This window comes from Choloepus didactylus, chromosome 12 (assembly GCF_015220235.1).
Source record: "Choloepus didactylus isolate mChoDid1 chromosome 12, mChoDid1.pri, whole genome shotgun sequence".
In the NCBI taxonomy this organism is placed as follows: domain Eukaryota; kingdom Metazoa; phylum Chordata; class Mammalia; order Pilosa; family Megalonychidae; genus Choloepus; species Choloepus didactylus.
Window position 1 is genome coordinate 32,363,378 of NC_051318.1, and position 18,686 is coordinate 32,382,063.

An 18,686-nucleotide genomic window follows, 5' to 3' on the forward strand; every position below is an offset into this window, starting at 1 on the left:
TGACAGAGAAATAGGAAAAGGCAGGACAGAGAGGTTGGGAGAAGAATTTAGAAATGAAGGTACCAACAGATAGAAAAAAGAGTAGAGATTGGGCTACCCTTCTGTGCTAAAGAGGTACAGAATTTCAACAGGATTGACTGTATAGATCCAGAAATGGGTAGCACAACAATGTAAGTAAACTGAACAATGATGACTGAGTATGGTTGAAAGAGGAAGGTTAGGGGCATATAGGAAACCAGAAGGAAAGATAGAAGATAAAGACTGGGATGGTATAACTAAGTAAAACCTAAAGTGCTCCATGATTGTGATTAAATGTACAAATATAAGAATGTTTTTACATGAGGGAGAACAAATGAATGTCAACTTTGCAAGGTATTGAAAATGGGATAGTATTGGGGAAAAATACAATCAATGAAAACTAGAGTCTATAATTAATAGTAACATTGTAATATGCTTCCATTAATTATAACAAAGGCAATATTACAAAGCTATAAGAGGGGGGTTTAAGGGAGAAGTATGGGATTCTTTGCACTGGTGTTGTCTGAACTTTTTATTGTATTTTAATTTTATTTTTTCTTTTGTTGCTTTTTAGTTGCCATTTTTTCCCTTTTTCTTTTTCTTTTTTTTTTCTTTTTTCCTTTTCTGCCTCTTTCTCTTTCTTTGTGGAAGAAATGGAAATGTCCTTATATGGACAGTGGTGGTGAATGCATAACTATGTGATTATTTAAGGAGCCATTTATTATTCACTTAGGAGGTAATGTATAGTGTGTGAATAAAACTGTCTAAAAATAAACAGAGGGGTACAAATGCTGGAGAAAATGTGGAGAAAGAGATATTTCTAATCACCATTGGTGGGGAAGCAGAATGGTGCAGCCCATCTGGAGGGCAGTGTGGTGATTCCACAGGAAGCTAAGCATGGGTTGCCATTTGGTCCTGGCATATAGAGGTGGCCTAAGGGTACATCAAATGATGAATGGAATAGTGTACACATACAATGAAATATTGAGTTGCTCCAAGAAGGAATGAAGTTGTGAGGTATGCAACTTGGTGAATGATACTGAGCACAGTATTTTGAATGAAATAAGCCAAAAATGAAAAGACAAACATTATAATGCCTCACTAATATGGACTAACTATAATGTACAAACTCTTAAAATTGAATGAGAGTACAGCTTTTCAGGGGAAGGCTTATTGTAAAGTTTCCTAGATTGTAAGCTTTTATAGCAGTTACATCTATTCCTGAGTTGTAATAACGATTTCTAAATTCTGAGATGTTGGGCTCTTGTGTAACCTGGTTGGTTCTGGAACTTTGGGTATCTGTGTGATACCTGAGACTCAGAGCCAGAGTCCAGGAGCTATGAATGTCGACATTACCCCATAAGGCAAATGTTAAAGAGTCTGAAAAAGAGATCAGACATCATTTAGATATATGAACAAAATGGACTTGGTTGGGACAAAGGTAAATAAAGGGTAAAGGGTGATACTGACAGTGTTTTAGAACTTCAACTTCTGTGTGAGATCAAAGGAAGAGATGTTTACAAAGTGCAAAATCTATATTTTTTGTAGCACACTACCTAATTTAACTTGCACGGTCAGTTTATTCAAACACCTTAATTACATGGAACTTTGAAAAGGTAGTGAAATCTGGTTGGTTTTACGGGTTAATGTGAAGCCCCGGTACATCGCGGAGTAATTTGGGCAGAGAATAAAAATGTATTTGCAAAGCCCTCTTGAGGGACTGGGGGAAAATATGGAAGTATTAAACTTTTCCACCTGGAGAATTACTGATATTCCTCAAAGTATTGGGAACTACCAATTTAGAAGGCTGAGCCCTTGATCTTGGGGCTTGCCTTACGAAGTTTCTACTGCAAACGAGAGGCTAAGCCATCTTAAAACTGTGCCTTAGAGTCACCCACAGAGAACTTCTTTTGTTGCTCAGATGTGGCCTCTTTCTTTAAGCAAACTCTTCAGGTAAACTCACTGCCCTCCCCACTATGTGGGACATGATTCCCAGGGTGTAAATCTCCTTGGCAACATGGGACATGACTCACAGGGATGAGCCTGGGCCTGGCATCATGGAGTTGAAAAAGATTTCTTGGACTAAAAGGAGGAAGAGAAATGAAAGAAAATAAAATTTCAGTGGCTGAGAGATTTCAAATAGTCAAGAGGTCATTCTGGAGGTTGTTCTTATGCCTTATATAGATATCCCTTTTTAGTTTTTAGTGTATTGGAATAGCTAGAAGAAAACAGGTGAAACGGTTGAACTGTAACCCAGTAGCCTTGATTCTTGAAAATAATTATATAACTATATGGCTTACACTGTGTGACTGTGTGATTGTGAATAACTGTGGCTCCTACTCCCTTTATCCGGTGTTTGGACAGATGAGTAGAAAAATGAGGACAAAAAGTAAATGAATATTAGAGAAGGATGGGGTGTATGGGATGTTTTAGGTGTTCTTTTTTACTTTAATTTTTATTCTTATTCTTTTTGTGTGTGTGTTAATGAAAATGTTCAAAAATTAATTATAGTGATAAATGCATAACTATATAGTGGTAGAGTGAACAATTGATTTACACTGTGGATGACTGTATGGTTTGTGAATATATCTCAATAAAATTGAATTAAAAATAGATGTAAATATCTTTATGAGAATAACAGTAAACCATAGTAAAATAATTAGGAAGTGTTGACTCTTGATTGCTTATTACCTTTGTTTATAATATAATTACTTTATTTTAAATTATACAACTTAATTTTAATAGTGGCTGTATTTAACAACTGGCTCACACAATTTCTGAATTGAAGAGTTCGAGGTCATGAGCCAAATGAACTGATTCTAGCAAACCCAAGGTTACACATAAAGATGCTATCATCCAGTATGTGGCAGGGACAGCCAGCTGCTTCCCAAAATCTAGGCTTCCCCCCATTATACTGATTGTGATTTTCATGAGATAGTGGAAGTCCTACTGAGAGACTATATTCCCCAACCTTTTGGCATTTAGGTGTGACATTGGCTGTATTTTGCAAATGGTATCCAAGTGGAAGTGAATTTTGTCACTTCTGGGTAAGAACTTTTACAAAGTGGTTTTGCCTTCTCTATACTCTTTTTTTTCCTGCTCTACTACTAGTTGGTTGCAGAAGATGATGGCCCAAGATACAAGGAGTCCATATTTCTGGATCATCATATGGGAAAAACTCTCTGTTGAAAAGAAACATCTGCATTAGATTCTTACATGAGCTGTAAATAAACTTCTATTTTGTTCATTTCTGGGGTTTACTATAGCAGTTAGATTTATCCTCACTAATACACATATGAATTTTAATTTTCTCTCTTTTCTGTTTTTCTTCAAAGAATGAGAATGTGGATTTATTAAACAAAAACTAATATATTTGTGGTAAATTACATCATAAAGTAACTAAAACTGAAATATTAGTAATCATACAAATGTAAAGGAATATGCACTTTCCAATGATTTTGTAAGGTATTTTAAACATAATTTTAAAGGGCAAAATAAATAAATTATACCCAAAATTTCTCCTTTGATATGATATAAACTGCTTCTAACCTATGTTAAAAGGATCATTATTTTAGTATTCCATTTGTTGAAATAACATATCAGACAACTTATATTTCTAAAAAATATAATCTTTACTGTAAAAATATTTAGGTTTTCTATTTCCTTTCTGAGGTTTGGTGTCGATGCTAAGTGTGAAAATGTGTGTTTAACAGATATCGATGCTGATGAGGTGCGAGTGATGCCACCATCTGCAGCTGGGGAAACAGACTCTGTGGGGCCTGCACTTGGGCCCCAACACATAAAAGGCTCTTGAGGTCATCATTAAAATATTATTTTCTTTCCATTTTCAACTTTAAATGTAATATAACTGAGTTTTGGGATTCCAGACAGTTTTTGAAGGTTTCTGAATTTATTTCAAGTCATGTTTAGGGAAATTTATTCTAACCTCCTAAACTTCTCTCACACCATTGTATATGACAACAATTAATCTGAAACTCCCTATATAAAAAGGTTTAAAGTAAAAATACTTATAAAAGGTTTTTATCATTCATAATTCCTAATGCTTGCTGCCATCAATTTTACACGTGATCTATTATGCAAAAGCAAACACTAAATAAATAATAATCATGATATCTTACTAACGCAATATACTACCTTATACTTAATATCTTATATTTAATTCTTTATGATGAATAACTTAAAGGTCTTTACATAGGTTGGCCAAAATATACCATCATCTTTAAATTGAACTAATAATGAGGAATGACATATTTTTCCCCATTTAAAATTTTTGAAACATCTCAAATAAGGCAATGTATCTAGAAAACTTTTAATTTCATGATGTATGCTCCTCCTCTTGCACTATTTGTTTAGTCTTATTAATATAATTAATATTGAGTTTTCATTTAAAGATAAAACTGTTCTTTGGATGAAATTTGTGTGCATATACACACTGAGATTGACTTCTTCCTGGCTAGTGGGAAATACAAATAATTTATTTAATAATCTCCATTTATCAATTAACATCACATTAGAAAGGAACATACATACAGAGACTTGGCTTTCCAAAATGTAATTTAGTTAACTTTCAGACATCATTTCATCACATGCAAAATAAAAACTGTGTGAAACTACTCTGCACAAGATAGTGCCCTGATGACAAGATAGTGCTTCTGCCCTTGAATTTACAATCAAATGTACTTTAAGTTCAATATAAAATTTGAATCACCTGAAATTACTTTACAGAACACATACTTAAAGTTATCAGTGCAATTCATTTTCATTTTTATAACTGTAAAGAATTTGGGGGCAAGGGGTGTTCTTTTGTCTTTTTGTTTCTCAAAATGGAAATACCATGAGTTTTCTGATTTACTTCACAAGCTGAATTTAGACTTGAATTTGCAGATATATCATTGCCATTTCAACTTGAGAAACTGGGGAATACATGCCAAAATGCAATTAATGTATTCTGTCTTGTGATTAAACCCAAAATATATATGTGGTTTATGAGAAATCTATAGATTATTGTATTTCATCTCAGTATAACAGGAGTTATATACTGAAATGACAGAAACTTTCAATTAAATACCAATGAGCTACTTTTGCTTATACTTACTATGTTCATGACTAAACAAAATAGCAAAACATAAAGAGTACTGAAGCCCTGCTTAAGAAAATACTGTTTGGAGAAAAAAAAAGGTAGAAATATTTGGGTATTTAATGTAGTATATACTGGAGATTTCTTAAAGTGACAATTGAGAATTCTAAAAAAAATACTCTGTCATCTTAGAATCTCTTGTAAAATTCTTTAAAAACACATGAATATGCCCTGAATTATGTAGTATTTCTTATAATCACAGATCCTAATCTATTCTAAAAACCTGGTCTTCTTTTGAGTCATGCGTTGACCTCTAAACAGAGGAAGTATCTTACTGAATGTTTCAGTATATTCTCTGTAAATGCTCATCTAAGCTTCCTTAAAAAAATGCTACAAATCTAACTGTAAGAGATTACCTCAGAACTCATCAAATTTTAAGTATATAATATTGTTTTGTCATATGTATTCTCAATTTCAAATATATGTATGATAACAGACAATCATAGAAGTAGAAATGATAGAAATACGGTGACAAACACTTTTGATAAATCATACAAACTGTGAATGTTTGTGCATATGTGTGAATAATTGAGGTTAGTAGAAACAATTTGGTCTCTTTGTCATAAATTCTCCTAATTAATAGATGTGTTAACTGGGAAGTTCATTATTTAAAAAATTTAATAATACTCAATTTTTACCTTAACAACATTAAGGTGAAAATTCCAGCCTAATTCAATGATTAACTGAAACTAATAATCCCTGTCTACTCAAACCCTGATTGCAAGGACAAATTGTTTTAAGGATCGTAAAGTGTTTTATAAGCAGTAAGTCATTGTGAAAATATGATTTGAATTTTACTCAAGCTGGCCTAGCATGACCACTGCAAGCATCCTTTAAGCAGAAATCTCAGGTATCTTCAATGCCTGACATCAATAAGCATGGCAATCAAGTATTCATTAAAATCTTCTTACATGTGAGACTCAGTTGGAAGTGATTTGGGAGATATAAAGACAAATAACGCATACTTCTAACACTTAAGGAGTGTTCAGTTGAGTTGAAGATATTTTGGCTGCAATGCAACATCCGTAAGTAAATCTTATTTCTCAAAATTTTATTCTAAAATAATCAATGTTCTTTTCTCTCATGTTGGAAGAACTAAATCTGCTTACCTGGACAGGAGTCGCTACAGCTATAAACAGGTGGGCACACTTAGATGGGCATTTTGAGGCATTGCTAGAGTCTGAGTGTAGACAAGCATGAAAGTGAGAAACTCTTGGGGACCACAGTCTTTGTCTTAGCAACACTATATGTTTATGAATTTTTTAACTCTAAGAGCCCCACAAGGTCCTCATGATGAAGATCCAAGAAAGACCTTCTGATTTTGACAAGGGAAGAGAAGAGTAAATACAGTAAAACATGACTAGAGTCTTCTCCATAATAAACTCCTACTCTCTGGAGTAAAGAACTTTGCCAGAGCACAATTCTGAAAGCTTATTCCAGCTGGGAAAAGGGAATTTCTCCCTACTCCAACTCTGTTTAGGCCTTGTTTTTAAAACGGAGCAAAGGAGATGAGAGAAAAACACTTAGATCCCATTCCTATAGCCTTCCCATCTAAAATTGATTGGTCAAAAATTCAAGAGTGCAGACAACAATGTGACTAATTGGTCTCTGAATAAAGGCATTGCTTAGAAAACACCTGGTGGATTACTCATGCCTAACCTTGGATGGCTGCACAAGTCTGCTTTAGTTATCAGATGTCTAAATGGGCTCCATGCAAAACTAAGAAAGTCTACTGAAAAGCTTCATTTTAATTAGTAAAATATTCCTCTCTCTAAAATCCATGCTCTAACACAACACTATGAAAATATATAAGCTAAAAAAAAATTAAATCCATGCAACGTAAACTCATAGCTCTTCAACTTAAACAACTCAAGGGAAATAATCCCAGACCTTTAGAGTCAGCCTTGACTGAAATAAAATCTTTAAGAAAGACACCTGCAGATACTGCAAAGAAAATGGACATTAGGCTAAAGACTAATTTTAAAGACAAAAATTAAACTACATTCACAGAAGTTCCAGTGACTCCCCTCTAAGGGATCTGCTCCTGTCTGCCCTCAAGTACCCTTAAATACTCTAGCAGAAACAAACTTCCCAGGCAATGGGTACCCCACCACCTTTCTGATAGACACTGGAGCCACCTTCTCCATCTTCAACGCCTCACAATTCCCCACCATAATCCCTCATAGGACACAAACCATCTCTGTGGTGTGGTTAGATAACCGATAACATGATTGTCCTTTTTGTCCTTCTTGCATCTCTTGGACAACATGATGCCCAATATAGCTTATTAAGTTCCACAACTCCTATTAATCTATTAAGCAGAGATTTAATTTCTAATTGGAATGTTAATATTTCTCATTTACTCAAAGAACTAACCCTTGAGGTCATGGACTGTTCCCCAATTCATCTGAAAGTTCTGATAGGTAACTACACTCTTTTCTTTTTTTTTTTTTTTTAAACCCTTTTACATCTCCCCAAGCCTTTGACAATCCCCAAATTCAAAACAGATTCACCTTACTGACACGCTCTGGGCCACCGGAACAGCATGAGCAGGGCACATCTGGGGAAGCAAGGCCCTTCAAGGCGCCCACTGGATTCTGTGAGGTGGACGTGCAAGAGGGAGCTTGTCTTGTCGGTGGGTTGTGAAATCAGCAGACGCTGATCCCGGCGCCACTGCGCAGCTTCATGCTCACTTCCCGCTCTTTTTCCATGCCTGAGACAGCCAGCGGGGAGGTGCAGGCAAGGCCACCACCTGTTGCCCCTCAGGCGGCCTGAGCCCGTGGGAGGGAGGTCCCGGGTGGCTGGATTGCGAGAGCATCTCAATCTCCCCTCTCCATCCCGGCGTTCGTGTTCAGCATCGTCTGCTGCTCGGCTGGCACCACATCTGGAAATGTTCCAACCAAACACAGTCTTAGGAGAAGCCATGGCGGAGGAAGAGGTTCTTGAAGAGCTGCCTCAGATAGGAGCAGTCGGGCTCATCCCCAAAACTCAAGGAACGGCAGAAATTCAGGTATGTGGCAAATTCAGAAGGGCAGCCTTTACAGAACACTTCAGTGGAAAGTGGACATTTTCTTCTCACTAATGCTTTTACATTTCTGTCTCGGGGTGGCAGCTGTGCCTCTGCCAGGAGAGAGAGAGCCCAGGTTGGAGGACCAGGCACACAGCCCAGAGAGACTCCAAGTCATCTCTCCAGACTGTTCAGTTCCAAAGTGCATGTAGTGCAAGTAGTTCCAGTGAGGTGTATGTTCTCGGGACAGGGGAAGTGCTTGTGGGTTCTGGTACTTCTTGGTCTACTATATGTAGAGCAGGCTGCTCTTCTTCCCTAGTTCCGTGAGAAAGTTACCTGGTTTCGCATCTTGGTGGATGAAGTTCTTTGAGTGACTGTATCCAATACAACTAATATCCAGTCAGCAAGCAGCAAGGCAGCTTTGAGGCTGAATTTCCCGGAGCTGAACTTGAAGAGGTCCTCCAGGCGGGGCCCCATAGTCGCCCTCGTTCCCGCACCACCTAAAGGTGGGGATACCCACGCCTCCCTGCGTCATTTGTAGATTTTGTTTTCAATGTAGAGCTGAGGTGTTTGGTTCTGACACTTTCAAGCTTGATGGCAACTTCTCTGCAGCAGTGTCCGTACCGAGATAGTTACCAGAGAGGCCGCTGCTGACCTTTGGGTACCTCTGCCCGACTCTCAGCTCCAAGGCGGCGGCCAGGCTGCTCCTGCGTCCCCGCGGCTTCCTGGGTCTGACTCCCAGGAGGCGGCGCCGCTGCTGCAGCTACCGCGATCCCGCGGCCAGCTCCGCCCCTCAACGCCATCGCATCACCTACTGGCTAAGCAGAAATTGAAAGGTCTCAGACCAACTGTTCAAGGACTCCTTGACCAACGGCTCTTTCTTTCTGCTTCTAGCCCCTGCAACTCACCGTGTGTGTGTGTGTGTGTGTGTGTGTGTGTGTGTGTGTGTGTGTGTGTAATTTTATTGTGGTAGCATGTATAACAAAATTTCCGTTTTAATCGTTTTTAAGTACACTATTAAGTGGAATTAATTACATTCATAGTGTTATGCCACCATCACCACCAGTCATCACCAAGGACTTTTTATCACCCCAATCAGAAACTCCTAAGGTTCACTTGCTGGCTTCCTATCCTCAACATTTTTATTGTCCTTCTTTATTACATTCTCCTCATATTAAACTCGTATATATTTTGTTAGATTTAGACCTAAGAATTTCTTGTGTGTGTGTGTGCACTAGTGTACATAGTATTGTTTTGTTTTGTTTTGTTTTGTTTTATGTCAAATACCAATTGTTCATCTTTATTATATAGGAAAGCAATTGATTTTTATACATTAATCTAGTATCCTGCCACCTTGCTATAAACACTAGTTTCTGGAGAGTTTTGTTAGTGATTTTCTTTCAAATTTTCTACATAGACAATCATATTATGTGTGAACAAAAACAGTTTTATTTCTCCTTCCAATCTGTGTAGTTTTATATCCTTTTCTTGTCTCATGGAACTAGCTAGAACTTCCTGCACAATGCTAAATAGGAGTGATAAGATGGGACATCCTTACCTTACTACTGGTCTGAGAGGAAGAGTATCCAGTTTTTCACCATTAGCATGTCGATGTGATGGATTACATTAATTAATTTCAGATTTTTAACTAGGCCTTGCTTTTATGCATTGTTGAATTCAATTACTAATGAAAATTTTTTCATCCATGTTCATAAGATATATTTGTCTGTAGTTTTCCTTTGTTGTAATGCCTTTGCTTTGAGTTTTAGGGTAATAGAATGAGTTGGGAAGTGTCGTCTCTTCTTCTATTTTCTTGAAATGTTGTAAGGAATTGGTATCATTTCTTCTTTAAATATTTGGTAGAATTCACAAGGTAAACCACCTGGACCTGTTGTTCTATGTTTTGGAAGGTCATTACTTGTTCATTCAATGTATTCACAATATAGACCTATTAAGATTATCTGTTTCTCCCTGTGTGAGTTTTGGTAGATTATGTCTTTCATGGAATTGTTTTATTTCATCAAAGTTATCAAATTTGTGGGCATAGAGTTATTCACAATATTTCTTTATTATCCTTTAAATGCTCATGGGATCATTTGTAATGGCCCCTGTTTCACTTCAGATATTAGAAATCTACATCTACTCTCTTTATTTTTTGATTATCCTGACTAGAGTTTTATCAATTCCATTGATCTTTGCAAAGAATTAGCTTTCATTTTCACTGATTTTTCTCTATTAATTTCCTGTCTTCATTAATTTTTGCTCTGGTTTTTATTATTTCTTCATTTCTGCATACTTTGGGTTTAATTTGCTCTTCTTTTAAGAGTTTCCTGAGACAGAAGCTCAGATTATTGACTTCAGATAATTATTCTTTTCTAATATATGCATTCAATGCTATTAAATTCTCCTTTCAGCATTGCTTTTGCTGTACACCACAAATTTTGATAAGTTGTATTTTCATTTCCATTTAGTTGTTCATAGCTTTCAAATTTCTCATGAGACTTCTTCTTTGATCCATGTGTTATTTAAAAGTGTGCCATTTAATCTTCAAATTGGGGGGAAGGATTTTCTAGGTTTTGTGTGCATGTGTGTATTGATTATATTTATTTCTATTCTGTCATGAGAGCCCACTTTGTATGATTTCCAGTCTTTTAATTTTTTAAGGTGTATTTTATGGCCAGGATGTGTTTTATCTTGATGAATGTGATATGTGCTTAGGAAGAAAGTATATTCTGTTGTTGGTTGCATCAAACCAAGTCAGTTGACTAATGGTGCCTCTGGGGTCTGTCAATTACTGATAGAGGGTATTGAAGTCTCCAAGTAAAATAACCGGGATTCCTCTATTTCTTCTTTTAGTTCTGTCAGTTTTGCCTCTGACAGAAGTATTTTGACTCCCTGTTGTTAGGTGCAGACACATTCAGTTTTGTTAAGACTTCTTCCTTTTTCGTTACGCAATGCCCCTCTGTATCCCAGATAACTTTCCTTGCTTGGAAATCTGCTTTGTCTGATATTAATATATAGCTACTCCAACTTTCTTTGTTTAGAACTAGCATGCTGTATCATTCTGCATCCCTTCACTTTTAGTCTATTTATGTTTAAAGTAGGTTTCTTATAAATGACATATGCTTGGGTCTTGTTTTTGTATCCACTCTGATAGTCTTTGTCTTTTATTTAATATATTTAAATCATTCAAATTTAAATAATTCTTTATATAGTTGAATATCTCTATTAGTTAGGATTCTCTATGGAAACAGAACCAAGGAGAGATACCTGTAAATATTAAGATTTTATAAAATTGTCTCATGTAACTGTGGGGATGCATGAGTCCAAATTCCATAAGGCAGGCAGTGAACTGGCAACTGTGATGAAGATGTTTTATTTGATTCCATTTTCTCTCCCCTCTTAACATATAATTTATACCTTTTCCCCCTAAATAACCATTTTCCTTGAGTTTACAATATACATTTTTGAATAATCTAAGCCCACTTTCAAATAAAATTATACTGCTTCACCTGTAGTGCAGGTATAACAGCATATCCTCAATTCCTCCTTTCCTGTACCATTGCTGTTATTCATTTCACTTCCATATGCTGTAATCACCCAATACATTGGCACTATCATTGCTTTAAACAAAGAGTTAGCTTATAGACAAATTAATAAGAAAATGTTCAATTCAACCAGGGAAGGCAATATAGGAGGGGAAAAAATAGGAAATGCAATGAGAAAAAAAAGTTAAAAATATGGTAGATATTAATCCACCTATATCAATAATAACTTTAAACTAAATCAATAATGGTCTAAACACACCAATTAAGAGACAGCTGTTTTCGGAGTATATAATAAACAAGACAGTGTAAGAGGCAATTTTACAGTGTATTTGACCTTCTTGTCCACTTCAGCAACTTGAAGAACATGCATCCTCACCTTCCTGGTGCTCTACTCTGAAATAATTCACGTTTTACATTCCTTCCTCTAATATGAGTATCAGCTGTGAACATCATCATGTAGTTTTCCCTGGGCACTAGTAATGTGCTCAATGGAGCTTTATGCCAACCACAAGCATGATACATATATCTTCTCTATACTGTTCTGTCACATAGCAATGCACATGAAGTCATTCCCTGCCATCTCTGTTCCACTGACTTCCAGTTTTTTCCCCTGGCTTTTTCTCACTCTTTTCACTGAATTTCATTTTACTTTTTAAGGACTCCAATGATAAAATTAAGATCCATCCTGATTCTCTTGGGCCACACTTTAACTGAAGTAGCTTCATCAGAGGGTTCTGTTTACAATGAGATCACATACACAGGAATGAATTAAGTTTAAGGACATGTTTTCCTGGGGTATATAGCTCCAATCCACCACAGGTGGTATCGAAGCAAACAAGATTGTTACAAATTTAGGATGTTAAATTTAAGTCCCATGGGAATTACAAAGGAAATGTTGGAGACTATACTAGCTCATAAAGACAGAAATTAGAGTAAAGGTTGTAGAGAGGAAGGCAGGGGAAATGGAGACTTAATATAAGATGGCTTTAGGGGTTCTTTTGGGAAGATGGGAAAGTTTTACTTGTGGAAGGTGGTGAGAGTAACACAGAGTAGTAAATGTGATTAATCCCATTGAATGCCATGCTTGGGAGTGATTGAGATGGGAAAGTTTATGTTGTATATATGTTACCACAATTAAAAGCAGATAAAGAGAAACAAAATAGACAATGACAATTAAAGACAATACATGATCGTGGATGTGTATTGGGACTGAACAAGGAAGGAGAGAAGGCCGAAAAGACATTTTGGGGACATTTGAAACAATGGAATATAGACTATAAATTTAAATCAATGTTAAATTTCTAGAACTTTATAATTGCACTTGAGGTTGATACACAAGCAGATGTCCTTGTTCTTGAGAAATGTGCATGGGAATGTTAAGGGTTCAAGGAGCATGATGCATACAAACTATACTCAAGTGTCCAGAAAATGGATTGATAAATAGACAAACAGATATATACACAGATAGGTGGTTAGATAGATAGATGGATTGATAGAATGACAGTTAACTAGAATGATACAGCAAATGTGACAAATGTTAAAATTAGTGGATCTTAGTATCTGGGTGGCATCGGGGGATGTTGAAGTTCTCTGTTTGATGTTTGTATTATTTTTGTAACTGTCCTTAAGTTAGATGGTATTTTCAAAGAAAATGTTTTTTTAAAAAGATTGCTTTCCTTCCTAAGTACTCAAACACAATTACTTTAACCTATTCCAGATTTTTCATTAAATTATATTATACAATTTTGACTATTGTTTCTATGCATTTGTTTTCCTTTTGTGATGATTATGGTACATTTTCCATGACTCTTCAAGAAATAGTAACTAAAGCTTAATAATTACCTGTATAAATTTTCTCAAAAGCTGGGATGGTATTTACCAGCCATGACAAATTCATTTAGATAAGTTAGGCATGCTCTTCTAATCGAATTAAATTTTGCTCCACAAATTCAATCTTATCTATATATTCAACCAATATTGTTGAGTTCCTACTAAGTGCCAGATACTAAGCTAAAAGAAGTAGCAAATAATGGTTCAGGGTTTACTTCATTCTCTCCACTACCTGTTAACAACCTGCAGCTGTGCTCCTCGCTTCTTCATTTGCTGGAGTTACTTTTTAAATGTCCCCAATTTAACTCTCTCTCTCTTGCTCTCTCTCTCTCTCCCCCTCTAGCACACACACACACACATACATGCACGCACACACACACACACGACATATACATATTTATGTATAGATGTGTTCTTTATATATATATATTTTCTTTATATATATTCTTTATTTATCAAAGATATATTTTAACAACCAATGACAAAAGTTTATGGATGTGAGTCAACTGATTCATTTGAAAATAGTCAATTCTGCTTTAAAGACAAGAAAACAGCTGAGATGGATGGAATTGTTAGGAAACATTAAGAATAAATAGTAAATAAGTTAGGAGCTCTAGAGCCTGGGCAAGACTCATAGGAAATGCTAAGTGTGGATAATGAGTTAGCATGTACCTTGTGAAACATACATATAATTCATAAGAGATTATAAAAATAGAGAGTAAGTTAACATCCTGTAAGACATGCTAAAGATACATAGATTCAATGGAAAATAAGATAATAAATAAGAATGTTACTTAAAGATAGAAAGAAGAGAAAGACACAGTCATTGTCATGCCACCTCTAGGATGACTGCTCTGTCATCTCTAGTTTGAATACTTTTTAAGACACCTTATGTGGTTCATTCTGGCCATGTAACATACTCTTCCAAGAAACTCAGATAAAATCCCTAGCTTTTCAGCAGCTACTTGACAAGATGCAGCTCTGGTCAAACTGCCCCTGCCTGTCTCCTATAGTATCATTATCCTAAGACATATTCCATCTGATTGGCCTGCTTGCTCACATCTCAGCTCTGGTTCTCCTTATATTACCATTATCTGAGGAAGGCTGATGTAGGTATATAATCCAGATTTTCATAACCCAGATTTAGTTAGTGTGTTCTTTCTCATGCCTGTGCTCTATCCTAAGAGTGTTAACTTACCCTGTTTACCTGTCTTTCTGATTTTGCTTTTGACTCTGTTTGAAACCAATTTTTAAAACCATGTGATTTGAGCATATTTATTTGGTGTGTGAGATTTATGTTCTAATAACTGGGATAGCTTGCTTGGTAGTATATTTTGAGGCTATCACTGCATTAAGGTAATTTCCTAAACAATAACTATAAAAACCTTATAGTGTAACATTTTCTGTCATTAGTAATTTACTCACATGACTATTGTCTACAAAAAGAGTGGCAAATGTTCAAAAGATCTACCAAGAGGGCGACATTTAATTACCATGTTACCTTGTAATTTAGGTCCATCTTTCACTTTGTACCACAACATTCTATTTGTCTATATGTGAAGCCAAAATGAATGAGAAGTAATCAGAGATTAATTATAGTGGATTGTACCTTTGAAAATATTTTTTAAATACAAACATTACATTATTATATTTAATTGATACTTATTTTTATTCTTTATGCAATTAAAAGAGACAGGTAGAATTCAAAGATATTCAGTAAAAGAAAGAAGTAACTATGGTAAAAATCAAATATTGCTCTAACTTCACATGTACATCTGACCATGTTTGGCATATCCTTGATTTCCATATTTATTTACTTTAACAAAAAAAATCCAAAATGAATGTGCTTCATAATAAATATTGGCATAGATAAAATATGTTCCTTAATTTAAACTACACTAAGAACTATTTCATTCATTAAAAATATTCTGAATCAATTTGAATTTTGAAGATCTAATGAAACATATTTAATTAGTATGGTTCATCATAGCAGTAGACTAATTTCAAGCAGTGAACACATAAGCTTCAGGAATATGGCATATATTACAATGAACATTCATTTAGGTGGAAACAATATTAAAACAGCTACATTTGCTGGGATAAGCTACTCCTGTAGCATATTTCCTTATTTCATGAAATCATCTGGAGACAAGGAAAAATTTCATAATGTACTAGAGATACTTAAATGAGAAAGATAATTAAGTAAGTTTCTTCAAAACATAAATTACAAAATTATTCATACTAATGTTAAAAGAATACCAATTTCATAGGAAAACCACTTTATAACAATAGATAATAAAGAAACAGAACAATGAGACGCCTAAAAGTAAAGATTATAAAATTTTATTAATAGGAAGAAAAAAGAAAATTTCATCTTTATATTTTCCCCAAGCTCTGAAAGTTTTGACCTCATATTTCTTTGGAAACAAAAAATAATATTTATTTCTTATATTTTCATAATTTAAGATAGAAAATTGGGTGAGTTACACTCAATTATTTAGTTATAAAAATAAACAGCAAAATTAGTCAATTAGGTCAGAAAATTAATTTTCCTGAGAGGCTGAAGCCAAGTAGCGGTCAAAAGTGGTTTGTAAACTACAAAGGATTTAATCTGAGGACTCTGTATCTTGGTTGGCTTTACACAAGGTATATTAAATTTTCAAATATCTAGAAAAAAATAGGCATTTTGTTTAATGATTGTAGATAAGAATGTGTGCTTTTAAGGAGAGACATGTTCCCAAAACATTTAATACAATAGAAATTTTAAATGTATATTCTAAAGACGGAGTATTAAAATTTGACGCTTTAAATTAATAGTGACTTTTAAAAATGCTGGATCTTAAACATGGGATTTGAGTTTCTTTCCTGGTCTCCAGAAAAACATGAATGCTGACAATAAAAATGAGCAAAGTTATTAAAAATGGCTTTTTTCCCCCTCACAATGTAGTCCAAAAATTTAACGTCATGTAATGCATTGATTCCACTATTGCCACATGAAAGCACTTCACAAATACACGTCACCACCAGGAGGATAGCTTTTGGTTCCTACGCTGATTATGCGATTATTTGGTTTAAGGCTATATCCAGCCTAGAAAGAAACCCTGCCTTTGACACCAATGATGAAATGGAGGATTTCAGACTCCCCCAATCCTAGAGCAAATGTTTGCTTTTATACTTCTATAGTAGAATGGGACTTCTCAGCATATCACAGTATGCTAAGTCAACATTGGAGACTGTTCATGCTTCTTAACTGAAAAATAACAGGCATCATTTTTCCACCAAGATGAATATAATTGTATCACAATTATTCCATCATAATTATTTTTGATAGAATGTTGAAAAGAATATATGGGTTGTGGAAAGGTCCTCACAGGAGAAATAAGTTGAAGAACTACAGAGTAAAATAAGCTGGAAACAATGTCTTGTGATATTTTTAAAATGTAAATTTCATAATAAACTAAAAATACAGTAGTAAAAGATTTTTCTATATTGCAAAATGTTTGCATAATCTGGTATTAGCTGCATGGCATCAATTTGCATTATATTTTAGTAATCATTGCAGAAAATCTCCTAGTCCAAAAATCATCAATGCACAAATTCTCTCTGAATTCCATTTTTAGAGGGCATTTCTAAGTAATATTTGATGCATGAATCTTTTGTCAAGCACAGTATCTCTGTTTAGCAAACTGCTGATTCTGTTTATTTAAAGTTGTGTTACATAAAAATAGTGAGTATAATGAATATACAAGTGCCACATGAAATGTGTATGTCATTCCAAGTATATTACAGAGTCCTCCTAGTCTATACTTTTATCCCTGATTGCACTTATAGCACTCAATTTCTTCAAGAGAAATAGGAACCTAATGGAAATCCCTTCACTGGACTGGAGAGAATTTTTGTCAGCAACATCTGTTTTAAGAGATAAGTAATTCCACTTACTCTTTCCAGCTCCAGATTTGCAGAGCATCTCACAATAATTATGGTAAAGCTTCAAGACTCCTCAGAGAGCACATTAGTAAACGAGGAGATTGTTCAACTGACAATTCGATTCTGAAGGGTTCATCTTTTCCATCTAGTTCAGCAAAAGTTAGCCAGATCTGTCATGATGCTCATATGGTCTACCCAGGATTGAAGTTCTGATTTCCTTGCTTCCTCAATATTTATGTTCTCATAAGTTTCCCTTTTGGAATAATACAACAGAAATAAAAACCTCTTGTTGAAGGCCATTTTCTCTCAACCATCTGAGAAGCTTTATTAGAGATAAGAGCTAGCAAATAACCCCCCACCCCTCTCTCTGTCTAGTCTCTGTTTGAGCATGTGTGTGTGTGTGTGTATTTGCCCTTTTCTTCAAATTATTTACGGAGGTAAGCATTAGATATTTCACATATGATATCAAATAATGTTCAGTATAAATATCTAGGGAATTATGTCCTTTAAAAAAGCATAAAAATGATGCTGTTTTAAAAACCAAGCTTTTGAGTTAAAGGTAAAATATAAAAAAAATCATACACTAGTGTTATGAATATGGAAGTGGAACAACACACAGTCTGAGGTGTTTGTGTCAATCTCGGGCTGTGTGAAGAAATATCACTGTGAATGCTTCTGGAGAAGATTGGTCAAGTCTGGACTGAAGTATTTTGTAAAGGTATAAATGAAGCTCTCATTTCCCAGAAATACACAGGATTAAAAACATGGGAAGGGAAAAAATGGTGGAGAATTCTATATGCAAAATTAAAAGTTAGGTTAGAGTTCTAGACTAGATAGTGAATTTATATGGCTAAGAGGGACAAGAGAAAATTCTGATGGAAAGTTCTTTTGTTTTAGATAAAAATCATTTACTCCACCATGCACCCTTATTTACAGATAGCTAATTAATAAGTAATAAGAAGCATTCCTGCAATGACAGCATGAAATATATTTGTTACCTTTATCTTTTACTGCCAGATGTTAATTCATCTCAGTAGCCAAAATACTACCAAACGTATAAAAGAGAGTAGCAAGTATTGTGTAAAAATTTTTCATTTCCAGTGCTGCAACCTGCTCATTCACAATTATTTAACACTGTCTTTAATAAATATAAAGGAATTACTCCTGTTATCAAAGGGAAAGTATGATTTTCTGTGCA

General features: G+C 35.0%; 1 pseudogene; it reads right to left on the reverse strand.

Annotated features, from left to right (window-relative positions):
- Nucleotides 1–7,824: 7,824 nt before the first annotated feature.
- On the reverse strand, nt 7,825–8,865 carry LOC119506803 (annotated as a pseudogene).
- Nucleotides 8,866–18,686: the final 9,821 nt, after the last annotated feature.